Raw genomic sequence first — 6186 nt, forward strand, 5'->3', positions numbered from 1 at the left:
TGCAATTATTTATGGGGACAATTCAGAATAAATGTAGGCCTATTGCAACAGTAGGATATTAAAATACTATATAACTATTTAATAGGGGGCAATTCAAATGAATGCATTGTTGCAATAGATGTATTGTTAATTCAAACTGAGATAAGGTTTCAAAGGAAACTTGATAGTTGTTTCTCAATCAAAGGTACGTAAGATAAACAACCTAATAACTTTAAACAAAACAAAACGAAAAAGTATTGCCTTAGACAGTCTATTTGCACATATTAAAGTCATAAATCTTTCCACATTGTCAACCCTCTTCTCATGGTCATAAGCAGTTATACAGTTCTATAACTCTAGGCATAACAAGGGAAAAGGGAAAGATATCATTAACCGTTCAGAAAGGTCTATGCTCCTGTAAAAGATACACAACACAATCCATAGTAATCATGGCAGCTGAATGAACAGGCTAACTAAATAATTTCCAAGACAATATTGATTGCTACACATTTTTAATAAGAAATATATAAGAAAATAGTTAAAACATGGCATCAGGTTAAAAAAATAAACATGGACAGTAATAGATAAATGAACAGATGAGTTGGGTCCAATGGCCTATTTTACCTCTACAATTCATATTTCATTCCCTCCTAGTACTAGGAGCCGGGGAAATGGACTATATAACATAGGATAATATTCTGTACAATAGTATTTAACCGTTTTCACATTTGCACTCTTTTGATTGAGTCTGTGGAAGGGGACTGTGGTTGTGTGCCAGTCTGCCAGTTCTATCAGTTTCACACCAGGATGTGAAGAAAGAACAAAAGGACCCTCGTTGATTTGTTTGTGTGAAGTTCCATTTTGGAGGCCTTAGTTTATGGCAGTGTTGGGCAGTAATAATAATATTACTTTTCCCATTAACTAAGTAGTGTAACTAATTACTTTTTTAAAAACAGTAATATTATTACTAGTTACTAATGCAAGTAATGCTGCATTACTCGTTACTGAACGCACCATCCTTGACATGAATCCACCTGACTTTGTTGTTCATGTCCGCTGATAGCCAAAACTAAAGGAAGAAAGGAGAACGAGGGAGAGAGGCGTTCTTTCCACAGCTGTAAGTAGCTTCTGCCATTATTGTGTCACAGTCTAAGATGCAAATAACATTGTCGCCTAGTGTAAACCAGCAAAATGCTTTTAACCGCGAACATTTCTACATCTGATTTATTGAAGCATCTGCTGAAGCAGCACAGCAACGGGAGAGAGTGGCTTCAACGTAACGTTTTGCAACTACTGAATACTGCTCTTTTAAATATGTGTTTAAACATGTGCAGCTTTTTAAAAGTCAGGATTTACTTTATTTACTTTATTTTTTATTTTTTGGTGTTTACTGGTGTAAAGAAACATTAGGCCTAGGCTATATGCTTTGTGAAAACCACACTCCTTGCTGCTGTTGAATATGATATTAGCTAAAAAGTCGGGAGATTGTTTGGGGGTGAAGGGGGATGGTAGTGAAAGCAGTGTTTCCCATAATTAGCCTATAATTTAGATATTTATGAATGCTGACCGCCACGTATTGATTTCTTATTATTCTTACTAGGCGTATTTAAAATCCTCAAGTATTGAGGAGCATATATTCGTGCAGCACCTCCTCCTCGCTCACTCTCTCTCGTGAACACTGAGCACAAACCTTTTCAAAGTTAGAATACCGGTTATTCTAAAGTGATAATGTGATGACGTTTCCCCCAGCTGTCATTCTGTGGGAAACACTGGAAAGTAATATAGTAACGTAATGAGTAACGTAACTAGATACTTTTATCACCCAGTAATAAGTAATGTAATAATATTACTTTTTTAGGGAGTAATAAGTAACTAGTAATATATTACAATTTCTGAGTAACTTGCCCAACACTGTTCGTGGAGAGGTTACATATCTGGACAGGGTTAAATTGTTATCTTAACAGTCTCGAGGTAAAGTCAGTTATCTTAATTTCACGGGAGATGGTGGGTTGTTTGGTTGATTGCTTTGCAACCAGCACTGAGAGTGGAAACAAAAAGCCTTTGGTCTGGCAGTCCCTTTTGACCCCCGCCTGTTTTGGGGTGTTTGGAGGGCCTTGAGTTATCTGCTCAGCAGGTGATACCTCACCCCCTTTAAGGAGAGAGAGAGAAGTAGCTGCACCCTGCATGTGTCTTGAATTTAATTTGATTTGTGAGAACATACAGGAAGAACAAGTGGAGAAGTAGTCACGCCCTGCATGTATCTTGCATTAGCATCACTTTGGGATTTCACAAATGGCGTTTCTCAGAATTTTATGAGCAGAATTAAAGCAGCAGAAGATGGACATATTATTTGACTTCCTGTCTATTTATGTGCTGGTTTACTGTGTGTGTTAATAAATTATGTAATGGACACTAAACACTTCACCTGTGTTTTTTTTTCAGAACATTCAGAATTATCTGAAATGTTTTTTATGAATATTGGAGATTTTCTAGGAGCAAAACAAAAAAGGTCTTTCTCAAACTGTTTTTGTTCATGCTTGTGGTTTCTCCATTATCAGCACATTATTTTCTTGGTTTTAATTTTGTAAGGCATAGCTGGCATTTGTTTGGGGACAGGTGTCATTTCAGGTGGGCTAATTGATAAACATTCTCCTCTCTCACCATTCTTAAAATATTCTTCAAAATCCATTTGTGCATACAGTTGACAGTTGGAAAATTAGGGCTGCTCCCCAAATGTTGATGAGTCAACTTATCATTTGAGGAGCCCACAATTCAGATCTGAGGTTTAGTCAAAGTAGTGCACTTTGCAGAGAATATGGCACACAGATCAGTGTAGAACTGAACCTGTGTTCTCAACACAGTCCTCAGCACATGTTGTGAAGGCTGGAGTGTAACTACAAGTCCACGAGATGGAAATGTTGGCTCTTAAATCACCACCCAGCAATCATTCTAACAGGTCATAAATCAGACCACTGGGCCCCATTTCACACTAATTAGAGCCCAATTATGTCCTATCATAAAACATAACTGCACCCGCCATTAATTAGGGCTTGATAGCCCTCTGTGGAACTCTAGAGGGCTTTCTGGGGCCATACGCAGTGTGTGTATATGTGTAGTTGTGTGAGTGTGTACACTGTGAGTGAGTGGAATGAAAAAGAGAGAGAACAGGATAGAAAACGGTGTTCTACAAGATGATGCAATGACCAAGCCTTCTTATCTTCACCTTCAACTCTGTTCCTGGTTTTGCTCAATGAAGTGAAAGAGAGAGTAGAGTTTAAGTTTGTGTGTGTGTGGTGAGAAAGGTGGGAAAAGGGGTGTAGTACCTTTGAGAGCAAGGTTAAGAGCTTTAGCCTGCCAGCCACACATCACACCTGAGGCATGTTCTCTCACACACTGCTGAGAGATAAGCTGAAGCCCACATCCAGCACATTGGCTCTCTGAGGGAAGACTAACCAGCAGCAGTCCATATTGACAAGCAGCTATGTACAGCGGGCTCACTCTCCACAACCCAGCTGTATTCTAACCAAGGGCGGATTGGCCAGGGGTCAGGAGTTTTTATTTTTCAGTCTCTGTTTTACTTTATGATGCGCGACAGGGCCTGCCGGCCAGTCTGCTGCTACAGTCGCTGTGGGTGTGTCTAACTGGGCCAAACCAATGCTTTCAATATGGAGGGGTGTACGAGCGGCCCATCCCAACTTGGTCCCAATCTTCGTTTTTGCTGAAATCTGATTGGCTCAATAGGGCAAGTTTAATCTCCAAACGTTTCATCGGGGCTGAAGTCAGCGCTGGGTTGTGTGATAGGCTCAATAGAGACGGCAAATGTGGAGAATTCAAATTCAAATGTACTTTATTTGTCACATACACATACATGTTGCGATATTCATCCTCTGCATTTAACCCAGCCCCATCCCTCAAGGGAGCAGTGGGCAGCCGCTGTGCAGCGCCCGGGGACCAACTCTACATCTTATGTCAGTGTTTGGTCCAAGCACTGACTGAAGAAACCTGTTTTTAATGGTGGGGGAAACCGGAGCACCCGGAGTAAACCCACGCACACACGGGGAGAACATGCAAACTCCACACAGAAAGGGAGACCGGGAATTGAACCCCCGACCTTCTTGCTGTGAGACCATGTCACTATGAAGTGGTGAAGGAGGGAAAAGGAATGTGTGATGCCCAAAAAATAATAATAAATAATTTGGCATAAGAGGCAGCTAAATGTGCCGAATTAACTGAGGAATCTCTGTATGTCTTTATGTATATTAGCTGTGGAGGTGATGCACAGGGACAGGGTGATGATGACCCCAGTCATGTTGATGAGCAGGGAGAGAAGGGGCAGGAGGAGCTGCAGGAGAAGAAGGAGGAGGACAGGAATGAGAAGCAGCAGGAGGAGAAGATAAACCAGGCAAAACAGTGACAGGTACAGGGGCAGTGTGTTTTTAAAATTAGCGAATGGATTATTTTAAGTCATATTTATTACTGATTTTCTTCTTGTGCATATGTAACTGTACAATAACTGTAAAAGCAGAGGGTCCAGCACAGGGGAAGCTGAGACAGGGAGAGGCCTATTCAGAGATAAAGATGAGGGATTTGTAGTTTTTGTATATTTAAGTATTTTAGCCCTCTGACTAATTCAGGCTTGCCTGACCTTGTCTTGTTTAGTGCAGAGCTGCCTTGCTCATACAAACTGAAGAGGCAGGTGTCATCCTGAAGTTTGTTGAAGGTCTTCAGCATAATCTGATTCACTGTATACAACAAAAACACTAATATGTATTAAAATAACTGCAAAAAATATTTATGCGAGCGCCCCCAAAAGGGCGCTCGCATAAAAGGCCTCTCCGTCTCAAAGTCCCGGGCTGAATTTCAGTCCCAGTACATCCCTGATTCTAACGTTAACATAGCTATCCTCAGGGTGCTAATTATACAGTGACAACAGGGGGGGTCGACTTTTTTTCCTCGTCCTGGCTTCAGTGAACTAAAATCTTACAATGCTTACAATATCCTTGCTTATTTAACTAATGTCATCAGCCTGTACATGATGATGAATCAAATTCATTACACCAGTTCATGGGTGCCCCATACCACACGACAACTTTTTTAGTCAGAGGTCACCAAGTATTCTAGAGCAAAACTGCCAGCAGGTCAGACACACAACAGCCTACCATCATGAAATCATAAAGCGCTGTGAGATAACTGTTGTTGTGATTTGGCGCTATATAAATAAAATTGAATTGAATTGAATTGAATGACCGCTCAAAACAGACCCACACAGTGTTGATACAGAACTAAAGACACATTAAATACAGTCTACATTATTATCTCTTAATTCCTAATTTTTTATCATTCTCATCAAGTTAAAGTTTCAACTTAATCTTTTTTTCAGCAAATATCTCCTTTCCTCTTGCTCATGTTGACTGTGAATGATGTAATCTGCGTCCAATAAAGCAGTTGTCAACACTGTTGTTGGGGAATTAGGAATTTTTTGGAATTCCAGAGTTAAAACAAATGCCATGTTTATTGTGAAAGCACTCAGTGCAAAGACTTCATATGAAATAATAAACTCTATATTAATGTATTAATGCTCATGCGTAAACACCAGTGTTAGCTGACAATTACATAAAATATGAAATTAAATAGTTATAAAATGACAGGGTGGGCTCTCAACTAGCTAACATTAGATAGCTCATTTTAAGTAAAAGAAATGCTAATTATGAATCTATGAAGGTAGGAAAGTTTAGTGTTTTAAAGCAGCTAGATAGTTACTGACGTTAACCTACTGCGTCTCCATTAGCGTGTGAGGCAATGGACTGGAGCAGCTGCGCTGCGAGTGATGCAGACAGACAAGATGTTCAACTAACGTCAATGTTAGGAAATGGTATGGTCCATTTTAGGGGTGTCTGAAATCGTATTTCAAGATTCTTGAATATAAGGCATGAGTATGGGAAATGTATTGTAATATTTACAAGTACAGGTAAGAAAGACCCCCCTGAACTGTTGGTTTTGCCTCTTTTGGGGGGGTCCAAGCCTTAACTAGTGGGGGTCAGACCCCCCCATTCCCCCCGTAATTTGAACCATGGCTATCCTTATTAGCTACGCTCTTTGCTTTCTAATAACTTATTTGAAGGTGGGTCTTGTCTCAGATGACAGTGTTATGTTAACTTGAATACACTAGTCTTTGACAAATGTGTGCATTAGTGTTCAGGATACTAA

Source organism: Micropterus dolomieu, linkage group LG14 (assembly GCF_021292245.1).
Source record: "Micropterus dolomieu isolate WLL.071019.BEF.003 ecotype Adirondacks linkage group LG14, ASM2129224v1, whole genome shotgun sequence".
Classification (NCBI taxonomy): Eukaryota; Metazoa; Chordata; class Actinopteri; order Centrarchiformes; family Centrarchidae; genus Micropterus; species Micropterus dolomieu.